At 37.7% G+C, this 16,554-nt stretch overlaps 1 long non-coding RNA gene across 1 annotated transcript; it reads right to left on the bottom strand.

Annotated features, from left to right (window-relative positions):
* Positions 1-3,228: 3,228 nt before the first annotated feature.
* Positions 3,229-5,716, bottom strand: LOC114286128 (uncharacterized). Its single transcript, XR_003637427.2, has 2 exons — positions 5,508-5,716; positions 3,229-3,471 (listed from the first exon to the last, which is right to left on the bottom strand). It is a non-coding gene; the product is annotated as an uncharacterized LOC114286128 (long non-coding RNA).
* Positions 5,717-16,554: the final 10,838 nt, after the last annotated feature.

Below are 16,554 nucleotides of genomic sequence, written 5' to 3'. Positions count from 1 at the left end.
AATTCCGTGATCAGATGCTGATAAGGCTTTCAATTTACATATCGAAACCGATATTCAAATAGATATTTCTACGACATACAGATATAAATACAAATAACATATATTACGTGTAATTAATGTAGAATTTTATCTTAATTATTTGTTAGGCATTCTTAATCATGGATTATAGGCTAATCACAAATCGGGGTTGTTACAGTACCTCAAGCTGCTAATCATTCTGGCATACTCCTTTTGATTAATCACTTTTTTCACTTATAATATGAAATAAATTTATGCTTGCATCAAAAGAAATAGAAACATGCTTTGTAGTTTAGAAAACTATAGTTCTTAAACATTTTCTCAATATAGTGCTCCTGGTTAAGAAAGATACCATCATTCATCTTTGTAATTTTTATTCACAAAATAAAATTGGTTTCACCAAGATTTTTCATATCAAAATGGCTATTAAACTCAAAACTAATAATCACATAATATATGCACTTATCACACTCATTAGTTTTATAGCCATTCTCAAGCATGCAAAAATCAAATTTCTAATGCCACTGGTTAGAAGTTTGTTTTAAACCATAAAACGGATATAATTAGTTTGCATACCTTGTTTTTTTGGCCAAGTTATGGTTGATTCATAGATCTCTATTTAAAAATGCTATTTTCACATTCATTTGATAAATTTTTAAATCATGAATCGTAGCCACTACTATTAGCAATCTAATAAATGCAACTCTAGTGACCGGAGAAAATGTATCAAAGAAATCAAGATCAACTTGTTACTTAAAACCTTTAGCAACAAGTCTTGGTTTATATTTGTATATGGTTCCATCCGGTTTAAGTTTTTTATGGAGGACCCATTTACACCCAATGATTTTACAACCAAAAGGTAAATCCACTAACTTCCATGTTTTATTTAAAAGTATTGAATTCATCTTATCATTAATAGCCTCTTTCCAAAAAATAGCATTAGGTAATGACAAAGCCTTTTGCACTGTAAGAGGAATTTCCTCTACATTATAAAGATAATAGCCAGAGCCAAAAACTTTTTCAACTCTAGCTCTTTTACTCATTCTCGGTTGTATTTGAGCATTTTCTTGTTCTCAACCTTCTCTCTATAGAAGTTTGGTAGGCGCACTTCAATACTTAAACATCACCAGACCTGACTCCTATTAGAAAATATGTTAAAAGCCATGTTTTTACGTAATGGGGTTTAGTATTTGATTTTAATAATGTTAATTATTCCAGTTTTAATGAGAATCATTATGAGTAATATTTGTATTATATTTGTCTCATGTTCTTCATATGTATCTTTTATTATACGAAGTATGTGATCTGGTATGTAGAGTACGGTTTACACATGGAAGATCTGATCACTAGTTCTTGTAGAATATAAGTGGTACACAGTCTAAGATAGATTTGGACACACCATCGGCACAACTATAACATGGTGTTTGAGTAGATTTGTCTTGACTACAAAAAAGGGTAAAGTTTCAACTCATTGTGCTAGTACACTTTGTGTGTATTGAGCGAGACCGTCTTGGGATAATTGTTCATGTACTAATTAGATGAGATAATTTACATCCCATAATTATTATGAGTGCTTGTGCTCTTAACCTGGAAATAATTAATAATCACGTGCATTTAGTGTTTGTTATTTTGATTCATAAGAAAGGTGAGATTCTTTATGGGTCAATAAGCTCAATGAGTTAGGTGATCACTTTATGTGTGTGATGGATATTGTCCTGGTTTAGGGAATGATAATACCCCCTTGAAGAAGCTTATAAGTTTTGATTATGTCAAACCCTGCAGGTGGATTTTGTATCTGACGTATCAAATAAGTTAAGTGGAAGGTCTCAAGGAAATATCAAGAAGTCAATTCAATTTAATTGTCAGTAATTTATTTAATTGATGGGTATTAGTTATCTTAACGTGGGGAGATAAATAAACATTTAATAATGTAGAGCTCAAAATATAATTTGAAGATTAAGATAGAAATGCAATTATAATTCTTTAGTGGTATGAATTATAATTTATAAAATTAAGAATTATAATTCAGGTTGAATTAAGTTTTCTTAATTCTATAGGAAGTTTTAATCCTAATCTACTTGTAATGGTCCCTGCCGTAGCCTATATATATGTGTCCTTGTAGCTCTTTAAAAAGAGATAATTTTTTGGGTTTAGAGAGAGAGCAGGGAAGTTCACATTTTTTAGCCCACACTCAGTTTGTGATCAGGCATAAGGAGGGAATACGGTAGAAGATTGTAAGGCGAAACCAAGTTCGGAATTCATTAACTACAATATTTTGTTTGTGATATAAACGAGATCAAATCAGATAGATCTCAAAGGTATAAACCCTAATTCAGCCTTGTAGGGTTTTATAGATCATTGTAATTTTTTTGGTCTAATCTATACGCAATATCACTGGGTATTGTGAATTTGGTCCCAACGACTTCACCTTTGCAGTCAACCATGCTTGTTATGTAGGAACCTGGTTTCAATTACACAATAAATAGGGAGATTGGAGTGGATGTGGTCCACAGAATCAAGGTGGTGTGGGTTTAGTGGAGGAGTGTATTTGAAGTACTATGTAATAAACGAGTACCCATTAAACTAAAATGGAAGTTCTATAGAATGACTATTAGACCAGTGATGTTGTATATGATAGAATGTTGGGCAACTAAGAAACAACATGTAGATAAGATGAGTATTGCTGAGATGAGGATATTAAGGTGGATGTGTGACAAGACTAGAAAAGACAAAGTTATGAATGAGTATATTCGAGAATGGGCAGGAGTAGTATCGATAAAAGATAAGTTGAGAGAAAATAGATTGAGATGGTTTGGTCATATACAACAGAGACTAATAGAGGCAGTAGTGAAGAGATGCGATATAGTGACGGTAGATGATAGTGTTAGGGGAAAGGGTAGACTTAAATTGACGTGGACTAGTGTAATAAATAGAGATATAAATTTCCTTAATTTGACTAACAAAATGGCATTAGATAGAGTCGAGTGGAGAATAAGGATTCATGTAGCCGACCCCATTTGATGGTACTTAAGGCTTGGTTTGGTTTGGTATGGTTTTGTCACAATCCAAACCAACCCCTATAGGTTTAGCATCGTAACCGACCAGTAATCCGTAGATTACCAAAGGCCTCTTAAATAGAAATCAAATTATTAAGGGCTAGCGGAAGCAAATAATAAATATACAATATCCATTGAGCTGTGCAGACATATATGAGACAGAAAAATTTTAAACTTTATATATATATATATACACATCATCCTTACGTCATCATGTATATATACAGATAAGACAAAAAGGAACTTAGCCCTAATTATAGAATAAACAAAAACTTAAACTTTAATCATACAGCCTTGACCACTTGACGTATCCGGAACCTCCGCGGGAAGTACATAGGTTGGGTAACAAAGATAGATTCTAGGAAGAAACTCTAGGCCTAGTTATGCGCCTGATCACCTACATACATAAATAATACAGTGAGCTGGAGTTCAATGAATAACAACAAAGTAAAGGTTTTAATGAATGATGTCTCATAATAGATTCAAAATCCAGAATTCAGATTAGAAATAGATTCATATTCATATCAAATTCTCATAGATAATTATACGTGGTTCATCTATTAGCGTTAATAAATCCGATGGCTCATGAATACATGAGATGTATAGATGACCCATAAAGGAACCAAATGATCCATAAAGGGACCAGATGACCCGTAAAAGGACCAGATGACCCATAAAGGGACGTATACAAAGTAGATAAATAGTTATGCATAACCAACCCTAGTACCATGTCATATAACAGATATCATATGATGCTAAGGATGCCACAAATACATTTCAAAAAGTTGGACAATCATTCATTTAATCATAAAATAGCATTTCAGAAAACGAATCATATCATATCATTTGGAAAATACTTAAAGTTGAACATAGCTTTACAGAGTTATTACTCACAAATAGTTCCAGAAGCAAATTAGACAGATTAGATAGATCAAATAGATCAAGTAGACGATAGCGCCTGACCTACACAAACACATAACATATACATATTGGAATACAATATCACTTCCTTGATCAAACTTGACTTCTCTTGTCTTTTTCTGTCTAAGTAATCCTAAGTTCTACTATGCTTATTCTTTCTTTATTCAAATGAATTGGGTTCTTATTTCAGATATTTTTTTTATTATTAATAAATCATTCTTTTCCAAATAGACCAATTTCTTACTTGGATTCTTAATCAAGTACTACTAAGTCAATGACTTATTCTTTAACCAACTAATTTATGGTGATTGTTAGCTTATTAATCCTCAATGAGTTATAATTCTTGCTTAGAAATGTTTGGGAGAAGATGAGATGAAAATTTAAATAAAGTATGATTTTTCAAAACATGCTGAAAATAGCCTGACCGCTCGAGCCACCAATTGGTCGCTCGAGCGTTCTGTAAATTTTTTGAGTTCCAAAACTAAAGATTTATCTTTCAAATTTCATTTCAAAACTTAGATTCATGCATATTTAAACATGTAATGTCATTAATAAATATGAACACATAACTAATTTTCAAATTTTAATGCAAAACCCCCCTTAATTTGTCAAGATTAAAACTACAACTTCATGAATATAATGATTTCAAAACTTTTCTTTCTTTTTTCTTACAAAATATGAAATTAAAGCTATAAGGCTCTTAGAAAAATATTTACATATATGAAAAGATCAAACTAATTCTTGATTGTCACAATCAAATTATAATTTATTTCTTAATTTGTCCAAATTTAGATTTAATTCATTTTCTTCATATCAAACCCAATTTCAAACTCATAAATTCTAAAACATGAATTAAACTTTTAAAATATAATTTCAAAACTTGGGTTCATACATGGCTTGTCTAAAAATATACAAATTCTTAAATAATCAAGAAAATATGATCAATTTTAAATTATTTAAATCAAAACTCCTTTAATTTAAAAATTAAGCTCATTTGTTTATAAACTCATAATTTCCCAAACTTAGTTCTTGTTTCATCAAAACATAAAATAAATTCATAGAAATCTATAATGCATGTACAATTGGAGCATTTAAACTTGTAGAATTTGTTCATGCATATAGAAATGAAACTCAAATTCATGCAAGTTATTCAGAATCAAACTCAAAATAATTAATTTCTAAATTTAACTTCTATAACTTGAACCTAATTTCATTTCTTCATCTCCTTACTAATTTCTTTCTAATTTTATGAAATTGATCCCAACTATTATTATTTTTTTAATTTCAACTTTTAAATAAACTATCTACAAGATCTAAACTTTAATTTCTTACCTAGAGCTATGGATTGTTGAATTCTTGAGTTTACTTCTTCCAATTTTCCAGCACAAAACTTGAGCTCTTTTTCTTCTTCAACTATCTAATTTCCTTCTAATTCCATGAATATAATTCCAAACTCTTCTCAATCTCAAGTATAATATGGAGATTTTACATAAATCAAGATAAATCTCATACCTTAAACTTTAATTTCAGCAAATTGAGTTTATTTTCCTTTAAATCCCCTTGTTCTTCCTTCAATTTCCATCACAAAGTGGGTTTCTCTCTCTACATGCTTGAGCTCTCAAACTTACTCTCTTTCTAAACTTCTTCCAGCAGAAATGACGGACTCAAGAATGAGCTCCCTCTCTTCTTCTTGACTCACATACAACACACACACTTCACGTCTTATTAATGCCCCACGTGTGCACACACTTGCACCTCTTCTTTGAGCTCCAACACAACAATGACATGTACACACATACTAAGGGATTGTTTGGAATGTTCTAAATAAATGCATTTTTTGACTTTTTATGAAATATGGATTGGGTTTGAAGTGATGTGGCAGAAAGGTGATGTGACTTAAATAGGATAGTAATTTTTTGACTTTTTGACTTTTTTAGGGGATGCCAAACCTAACTTAAATATTGATCCAACACAACCTATTGGGTATAATCCTCTACACACCACCCCACAATTAATCACATTACACTATTTCACAATTAGTCATATGGGTAGGGTTAGCTTAACTCTTTATACAATTAGCTTAATTAAACCACATTAACCATATTTAGTCTGAATTGATCAATTCTCACATAACTTAATTAGTCTAATTAACTTCAATTAAAGCCCAATTAATCATAATTAAATCTCTCAATTTGAATAAAATTTTTAATCGAACTCCCAAAAGATTCCGAATATCAAATAAGATTTATTACCATCATCAATTTTGGTTTTTGAAATCATTAATGCCTTCAATTTCAAATCAAACTCCGAATCCCCGTCAATAAATTACATACTCAATGAACACATCATAAATAAATTTAATCTTAATTCCAAATTCTCACAAATTAATCAACTCTAATTCAGATCCACTTAACAAAATCTCAATTTTACTAAACTGAATCGAATATTTAATTAAACTTCCATATGGTCCGATACTCGAAATTAAAATCATTCAATTCACCAATTATAATCTCTTGAGATATTTAGGCTTTCAATTTCTAATTCCAAAAATAAATTCTCAATAGAATCATATACAAATCAGTCTCCACACTTTTCATAAATCCTAAATTAAATTAGAATAATAGGCAATTAACATTCAAATCTCCATAATTGATTAAATGCTAACTATTATACGCAGTGGGGTCATCACAGGTTTGGTTTATTGTTGAGTTTTACATTCACATACATAACACGTGTTACTGGCGGAGAAATATTCAAATCATGCGCATTCTATGATTAAACAATATTATTTAAAATGAATGATTATACTATCATATAACAAAGTAAAAATAAATAAAAAAATATTTTAAAAAGAAAAGTGATGCTATTTTTTTTAGGACAAACTTCACTTTATCCCCTTGTGGTTTGGCCGGGTGCAGATTACCCCACTGACATTCGAAAATCACCACATAACCCCATGTGATTTATGGACTAAAATGCACCGTTAGTTTTTCTGTTTAAGATAACGGGCTATGGGAGTCACACACCTATATAGAGAGTATGTCTACTTTTAAGACAGAAATGCCCTTTATACATCTTCAAATTTACCAAAGAATGCCTTTGTTTTTTTCTTTTTTATTTTTTTTATAATGTTTCTCAATCAAATATATATATACATGTATGTATGTATGTATGTATGTATGTATGTATGTATGTATATACACAGTGAACTCTCTCTTCCTTCACCTCATCGTGTGCAGATTTGCCTTGAGAGGTAAAACACTCATTTTATAGCCCCTTTTCTTCCGATGTGTGGACTACAATTTCAATCTCCATGTCAAGTGTGTTCCAACATTGCCACCAACTTCCAAAGATAAACATCACAGGCATCCCTTTACTCTCACCAATTCTCATATCTAAGATCATCCACCGTGTATGTACATACATACACAGTGAACTCTCTCTTTCCTAATCAAATATATATATACATGCACAGTGAATCAAAAAATATAATTTTAAATTTCTGATTCATCAAACATCACCAAATCATCTACTTCATCAAATATCTCCAAAATTATATTTATACACACAAACATATACATATTGTGTGGGTGATTTTCTGACCACACTGCCCGCTTAGTAACCAGTTGGAGAGCACCGGCAGAATAAATGGCACCTGGCTGACCTGCAACAGAAAGAGAAGATTTCGACGGTGGTTCATCCACCTGGGGGCACTCCGACGATCAAGTCAGTATATCTCTCAAAGATAATCAAGTGCTAAACTCACAAGCTTGAGTATCAAAAGCATAAAACTGCATACCTTAGACCCACGGGGGTGCCTCTCTTTTATAGCCAACTCAATCCTAATCCCACTAGAAGCCTGACTTCTATGGACTCCCATTCAGTACTTACTTTGGACTCCTCAAGAGATAAAGATAAACTCCCTAAGAGTTTTATCCTTATCTTAGCTAAGTCTTCTCTTTACTTTAGGACTCTTGTCCCTTATCTTTTATCCATTTATCTCAAATTCCGATATCTTCGGAGATAATCTCGGCCTTGCCGAGATCACCTCGGCGTCACAACCTGGACACGTGGCACTTCGGCTGACACGTCGGCGTCACCTTGCCACGTGTTGGTATTCAGAAAATATATCCCCACAACTGCCCCCTAGGTTCTATTACCTCGGCATTCTGAGGTGATGGAACCTATATCTGTATTTTCTTCCAGTAAATCGGCTTAAAGTTTGATAGCCGAGATCATCTATTTCTGGCCGGCATGCTTCCCCTAAAAAATCAAGATTTTTAAGGTTCTCTTCACGCGCATGAGCTGTCATGCACTTCAACTCAACCGTTTTAATTACGTGTTTCTTTCTTACTGGTTCGTGCCTGTGACACGCCCATAAGTCATTTCCTTCTCACATGCACCGTCTGACGTATGCGCTCTTTTAGGCATATTGATTACTTTTTTGCCGCCGTTTTCATTTTTTTTTGACAAAATCTTTCCCCCTTTCTTTCGTCTCTTCACTTTTGCATCTAAGTTCTCTTGTTTTTTCTCTCTCTAAAACTCTTTCTTTCAAACCTGCCATCGCTCAAGCTTCCCAAGCTCTGCAACTTTCTCCGTTCACCCCTTCCGGCGAGATTTCCACCGGTCTTCTGCTTCTGCAACCATCGTAGGACATCGGCAAATCCCTTTCCGGTTTCCCTTTTTCTGGTAAGCTACTGTTCCTTTCGTTTTTAGTTCCTGATGTTTCTTCTTCTTTTGCTGTCGTCATGACTGTACTGTTTCAAGCTTTTTCAATTTATAAATCGTACATCTGAATGCATTCATTCATGATTTTGCCTTTGCCCATATTTTGAACGCACGCACTGTTTCACTACTTCTTTGCACTTTTGCCACTGTTCTTGGACATATACTCTTGTATTCTTCATGTTCTTGATAGCCCATCCCAATACTTGTTTCTGAAACTTTGTTTTTGTTTTCTGTTTTTTTGCATCTTTTCCAGATCTGTACCTTTGATCTTCATCTTCATAGCTTAGGTTTGGGATTTGTTTGTAGAACCCACGATTTAGGGCAAAACTGAAACATTCCTTACAAATCTCTGTACCAGCCTAAACCTAGGTTTTTGCCGAGGTCCCAACAACAAGAAATGTCTTCTTTCTGAATTTCAACCCTTCTAATTCAAGCTGATATCATGGGTATGTGGAGACATAGGGTAGATACCCCGACCAAACTTGACTACTTTAGGCAGGAGTTCTCCATCCCTGCCGATGTCCATCTGAGACTGGCTGGGGATAATGACTCCATCATGCCTACAGAAAACGCCATGCCCCTTCCCATTGTAGTTTTTACTGAGTGTGGACTCCGACTTCCACTTAACATCCTTTTTCTCGAGATCCTTCATTATTATAAGTTGAACCCCATGCAACTGGCAATCAACTCTTATCGAGTGATTTTTGGTATTATTGCCTTAGCTAGACAAGAAAACGTTAGGATCACCCTAGCCGATATACAGTATTGTTACACCATGTGTGCCCTGAACTTGAAAGAAAAAGGCTTCATTTATTATCTTAAGCCGAGGTCTACAGAATTCAAAATCGTAGCCGACCTCACAAACTCCAACAAAGGAGATGTCCATCTACTGTCAGGCTGAATCTTGCCGATTTCAATCTGATCTTGTGTGCCTCCTTATGGTCTTCTGGTAGCTTTCCCTCTTTCAGGAATGCAACAATTGCATCCATCCAGCTTGGACCTAAGTCCACACATATTGCTTTTTGCTCTGTGATCGGCTGTTCTATGCTCGGGCTTGACAGATAGTCAATTATTATTGTTCTTGTTTTCCAGTCTGCATTGAGCTTGCCAAGTTGGCCAACGCGTCGGCGTGGTTGTTATCATCTTGGCTGACTTGAAGAAGTCGGCAATTACGAAACAAGTTTGCCAGTCTGATGACCTCCTTTGCGTATGCCGACATCCTCTCATCTCGGGTTGCAAACTCTCCTGTTGTTTGATTTACTATAAGTTGTGAATCACAAAAAATTATTATCTCATCTACCTCTGTTGCCACTGCTAGCTTCAGTCCTGCAATTAGTGTTTCGTATTCTGCCTCATTGTTTGAGGCCTTGAACCCCAATCGAATAGACTGTTCCAATATCTCCCCATCAGGAGATATTAACACTACTCCAGCCCCTGCTCCTTGCCGGTTTGAACTCCCATCGACAAACAGGCGAAAGGAGTCGCTAATGTAAATGCTGCAAGGTCTTAGTTTTTCTTTTCCTTGTTCTTTTGTCTTTGGCTGGGCTTCTCCTTGCTTGTTTGGACATCGTTCATCTTGGCTCAACGGAGCCTGATGTTCGATGGATTCCGGCGTGAATTCGGCCACGAAGTCGGCCAAAACTTGGCCTTTAATTGCTGTTCTCGGCCTGAACTCCAGGTCGTATTGGCCTAAGGCCACTGACCATCTTGCTATTCTTCCAGTTAAGTCTCCTTGTTGTAACAAGGACTTCAGTGGGTGTTCTGTCAGCACTATAACCTTGTGCGCTTGAAAGTAATGGTTCAGCTTCTTTGAAGCCATTACTAAAGCTAGCGCTAATTTTTCCAAGGGTAGATACCTTGTTTCTGCATCGGCTAAGGTTTTGCTTACATAGTAAACAGCCCTTTGCTCCCATTTTTCTTCACGAATTAATACCGCACTTATTGCATGTTCTGAAACGGCTAAGTACAAAAACAGCTCTTCTCCACGTTCAGGTGTTGAGAGGACTGGAGCCGTGGTCAGATACTTCTTTAGGTCGGCCAAGGCGGCCTCACATTCATCAGTCCATAGGAAATCTGTGGCCTTCTTTACCAGGTTGAAGAAAGGTTTACATTTGTCTGAGCTTCGGCTTATGAACCTGTTTAGGGCTGCGGCCTTTCTAGTAAGCATCTGAACTTGTTTTGCCGACGTCGGGCTTTTTAGCTCTAGGATGGCCTTGATTTGATCTGGGCTGGCCTCAATGCCCTTTCTTGTTACCAGGTACCCCAAAAATTTACCTGATCCAACTCCAAACGCGCACTTTGATGCGTTGAGTCGAAGCCGGTATGCTTTGAGAATCTCAAAGACCTCTTTTAGGTCGGCAAGATGACCCCTTAGTTCCTTGGTCTTCACGACCATGTCGTTAATATAGACTTCCACTATTTGGCCAATCAGATTTTTGAACATCTTGGTTACCAACCTTTGGTAAGTCGCTCTACGTTTTTCAACCCAAAAGGCATTACCTTGTAACAATACAGTCCTTTCGGGGTGATAAACGCTGTCTTCTCTTCGTCTGGAGGGTACATGGCTATCTGGTGATATCCCCTGTAAGCGTCCAGGAAGCTCATCCTTCCATGTTCAGATGTGGCGTCTACCAACTGGTCAATCTTGGGTAGAGGAAAGCAGTCTTTGGGACAAGCTTTTTTCAGGCTTATAAAATCTACGCAGACCCGCCATTTACCGTTCTTCTTCTTTACCACTACTGTGTTGGATAGCCATGTCGGGTAATGAACTTCTCGGATGGCCCTGGCCTCCAGAAGTCTGTCCACTTCTTCTTCTACTGCTTCGACGTGCATCAACGTCGGTCTTCTGGCTCGTTGAATCACAGGTTTTGCCGACCTGTCGACATTCAGTCTGTGGCAAGTGACCTCGGGGTCAATGCCAGGAATTTCGTAAGGTGTCCAGGCGAACACCTCAATGTTGGCTCTTAGAAAAGTCTCCAACTCTTTTTCTTCCTCTTCGGCTAAGCCCGAGCCGAGAAGAAAGAAGCATTCTTCATCCCCATCCTGAACGAGGATTTTCTTCAGCGCCTCTTCGCTCTTCTCGGCTGGTTCTTTGCCGACGTCTTCCAGGACTTTCACGTCCTCGTCTTCAATTTCTGCCTTTTCTGGTTCTCAAATGTTGCAGGTGGATTTCATTGCTGCCATGGAGCAATTTTTTGCCTGTAGTTGATCTCCTCTGACTTCTTCAATCCCATGCTCTGTTGGGAACCGCAGTAGTTGATGCAATGTTGAGGGAACTGCCCCCATTGCATGCAACCATGGTCTTCCCAAGATGATGTTATATGGCGAAGGTGTGTCAATTACCATGAATTATGCCCCCATTGCCTGCAGTTGATCTCCTCTGACTTCTTCAATCCCATGCTCTGTTGGGAACCGCAGTAGTTGATGCAATGTTGAGGGAACTGCCCCCATTGCATGCAACCATGGTCTTCCCAAGATGATGTTATATGGCGAAGGTGTGTCAATTACCATGAATTATGTCCTGATCTTCTTAGTGCCAGCTTGTACTTCCAAGCTTGTTACGCCCAGTGGCCACGTCGGCGTTCCATTAAAGCCGACCATCGGGCCATTTGATTGCTCCAAGTCATCAGGATGAAGGCCCAGCTCTTTGTAACATCTAACGTACATGATGTCGCAAGAGCTGCCTTGATCAATCAGGATGCGTTTCACTTGGCACTCCCCAACCTGGAGGGATACTACCAAGGCATCATTATGGGGATGTTGGACCATCTCTAAGTCGGCTTCAGTAAACGCTATTGTCGGTCCCTGGCATTGTTCAGGCCGAGGTCGTTTTTGTCCAACCTAGTTCACATGCTGCAGGTGTCGTACCTTCTGGGTCTCCCCTCGTATGTCATTTTCGTTCACCTTTGAGTGAATTACGTTAACCACTCGCGATCCTCCTGCGGGTGGTTGCTGTGCTGGGGGAGGCGGAGCTGCTGGTGCTTGAGGCAATCTTGCCTGTTCTTCTCTAGTCCTGGCTTCATCAACTAGGTCCCTCAGATGTCCTTGCCTTACCAAGTCTTCTAAGTGTGCTTTTAGGGCTCTACAGCCCTAAGTTGGGTGCCCTTCCTCATTGTGGTAAGCACAACGCCTACCGACGTTTCTTCCCATGAATTCCCCTGATGTTCTTGCCGGTCCTCTGAAATAGGGTTGGTTTCGTATTTGATCCAAGACTTTATGGATCGGGACTCGAAATATAGTCGTTACTGCCTGTTTTTCCTTCAAGTCCGTTTCTTGCTTGGTCGGTCCGTTGTTACCTCGGCTTCGCTTCGGGGAGCCGTTTCCTTTCTCCTGCTTTATTTCTTTATTTTCCGACGTATCTTCCTCGGCTCTAGCGTATTTCTCTATTCTCGCCATGAGTTCTTCCATGCTTTTTGGCAATGTCTTTGCCAAAGATTTCTGTAATGGGCAGTCATCTTTCAGGCCGTTCTTGAAGAACACGACCGCCACCTCTTGGTTGCAATCGGGTATTCGATTGAACACCTCGTAGTACCTTTTTGCGTAGGCCATAAGGCCTTCATCCTTGGCGATCTTTAAAGCCATCAGTGCGTCGACCCTTAAGGGCTGAAGTTTATTTGTCACGAACCTGGCCACAAACATCTCGGCCAGGCCCTCCCAAGTTTTTACGCTTCCCTTCGGTAGTTTATGGAACCAATCTGATGCAATTTCCCCAAAAGACGAGGGGAATACTTTGCAGAGCAACGACTCGTTCCCACTATATAATGCCATTGAATTCAGGTATAGCCCAACGTGGAAGTTGGGATCTGACTTACCATCATATATTTGGAACCTCGGCATACTGAATCTCTTTGGTGCTTGAAATTTGTCCAGTTCCACTGAGAATGGTGTCTTGCGCTTAACCGGGGAAGTTACCTCGGCTTCAGCATTCTGTTGTTTTCTCTTGAGGTAATCTCTCAAGTCTTCTTTACTCCTCCTTGGAGCTCGGCTATCTTTGGACTTCAATCTTTTTGGCACACTACTTTTAGCCTCGTGGTGGGCTCGTTTTGATCTCTCTCCATGTGTTGTGTCAAAGCAAAGCGCCTGCCCTTGAACATGCCGATGTTCTTTAGGCTCTAGGTCCTTTGTCTGATACGTCCTTCGGGACTCCTCTCATCTTGGCTCCTCTTGTCCGACTTCCCTGGAAGGTCGGTGAGAGTGCCTTCCGCTTCTAGTGTGCTGAGGGACTTCGGGGATTGCTCTTCTTCCCATCTTCTGTGTATTAGTTGCGGGCATCGGCGTATCCTGCAGCGGGTATGGTGGCTGCATGACATTATTTTGCATCATGAAGTTGACGACCGACTGAAGGTTTACCAACTTGTTTGCCAATTCTTTTACTTCCTCATCCCTCCGTAGGCACCTATCCCTCCATACCTAAAGGTTATCTTCGTTATAGTACTTGCCTTGTTCTGTCCTCTTCGAAGTGTCGCCCTCCTGGCCGACGTCTTTCGCGCCGTGGGCCTGGTCATGAGTTTCTGCATTGTGGTTGTCTCCTTCAATGTCAAGATCAATTGGTCTGCCACTCCCAGCAGGAGTGTCGCCCCCAATGTTTTCCTTCTGTCCATTACTGGCCATCTATTCTTCTAAGTTTCCCACAGACGGCGCCAAATTGTGTGGGTGATTTTCTGACCACACTGCTCGCTTAGTAACCAGCTGGAGAGCACCGGCAGAATAGGTGGCACCTGGCTGGCCTGCAACAGAAAGAGAAGATTCTGGCGGTGGTTCGTCCACCTGGGGGCACTCCGACGATCAAGTCAGTATATCTCTCAAAGATAATCAAGTGCTAAACTCACAAGCTTGAGTATCAAAAGCATAAAACTGCGTACCTTAGACCCACGGGGGTGCCTCTCTTTTATAGCCAACTCAATCCTGATCCCACTAGAAGCTTGACTTCTATGGACTTCCATTCAGTACTTACTATGGACTCCTCAAGAGATAAAGATAAACTCCCTAAGAGTTTTATCCTTATCTTAGCTAAGTCTTCTCTTTACTTTAGGACTCTTGTCTCTTATCTTTTATCCATTTATCTCGGATTCTGATATCTTCGGAGATAATTTCGGCCTTGCCGAGATCACCTCGGCATCACAATCTGGACACGTGGCACTTCGGCTGACACGTCGGCGTCACCTTGCCACGTGTTGGTATTCAGAAAATATATCCCCACATATATATATATATATATATATATAAATGCACAGTGAAGATTGATTATTTTTTTTATGCTCATGTTTTATCCATATATATATATATAGATGCCCAGTGAAAATTGAAGATTGATTTTGTTTATAACTACTCCGGCACCAGCCTGAGTCTTTGCTGGTTCAGGTCCAGCATCGATTGAATCGGCGGTGGTTTTTACTTGGGTATGGCTTCTGTCCAGTTCGGGATCGGACTAGACTGTGCTGTTAGGCCCTTGGGGTCTACCACGGGTCCTATTTTGATAATCTGAATCGTCCAATGTGTAAAACTCGTCGAGTACTATATGCCTGTAAAAAATCACGTTGATCGGATATCGATAGCTATATGATCAAATCAGTTTCATATTAAAAAAATTGGACGGTGAACAAATTAACGGTTGACAAAAAACTGCGTTGATCACATAGCTATTGATATCCAATCAACGTGATTTTTTACAAGCATATAGTACTCGACGATTTCTACACATTGACGGTTCAGATTATCAAAACGGGATACGTGGTAGGCCCCTACGAGCCCAACAGCACGGTCCAGTCCGATCCCGGACTGGACAGAAGCCATACCCTTTTTACTTGCTATTGCCGTTGTTTGGGCTGTGTGCTTCTGTGTGCAACTTTTGTATTAGAGTGTTGCAAAAGTGTTGGGCATCACCGATGGATCCATGTCTTCGAGTTAGCTGGCATTGTCAGCAGAATATGGGAGATGATAGCTTTATGTCAAGGTGTGATACATGGCGTGTGGGTCAACTTCTGGATATGATGAAGAAAAAGTTTGGACAGTAAACTGCGAACTGAGTTTGATATGTTTATACGTATATGTATGTATAAAATGTGGGCATGGAAGAAGAAGAAGAGAAGAGAGAGAGAGAGAGAGAGAGAGAGAAGAAGAAGAAGAAGAAGAAGAAGAAGAAGAAGAAGAAGATGATGATGAAGAAGAAGAAGGATATAACTATCAATTTACAACTTTTGTTAACAGAAGTTAGAGTCCATTTCAATCCACAAACCATGTGGGGGTTATGTAGTGATTTTCGAATGTCAATGGGGTAAACTGCACCCAGCCCAAACTACAAGGGGGTAAAGTGAAGTTTGCCATTTTTTTAAATTTTTTATTTAGTAGCTTCAAAATACAAAAATTACTAAAATTTTTAAGTTATAGACACAAAACAAAATTAGAAAATAAAAAAGGTAATCCTTTGATTTCTATTTTTTTTTAAAATTTTAATTAAGTAGCTTTAGAATACAAAAATTGTTTAGAATTATAGATAGTAGACACAAAATAGAGTTAAAATTTGTATAATAAGATAACATAATTGCTTATTTTTTAACTACACAAAATTTAACTTTTAAAAAATTATAAGTGGCACTTAAATCTTATTTAATTTTTAATCTAATATCTCAGTTTTTTTTTTATTTTTTTTTTTACAAATTTTAAATATTAAAATATTATAGATGCTATTTCACTCTTATCCAATTTTTAAACTACTATCCTCTCTGGTTTTTTTATTATTAGAGTTATATTAGATTTTATTTTTCTTTTCAAGTTTATCTTATCTTATTTTTGAATTTTTAAATTTCAACTTCGTTTTTTTTTTTTAATCTTC

This window comes from Camellia sinensis, chromosome 14 (genome assembly GCF_055761805.1).
Source record: "Camellia sinensis isolate YWXY chromosome 14, ASM5576180v1, whole genome shotgun sequence".
NCBI lineage: Eukaryota > Viridiplantae > Streptophyta > Magnoliopsida > Ericales > Theaceae > Camellia > Camellia sinensis.
This window is presented reverse-complemented; position numbering and strand designations above follow the sequence as displayed.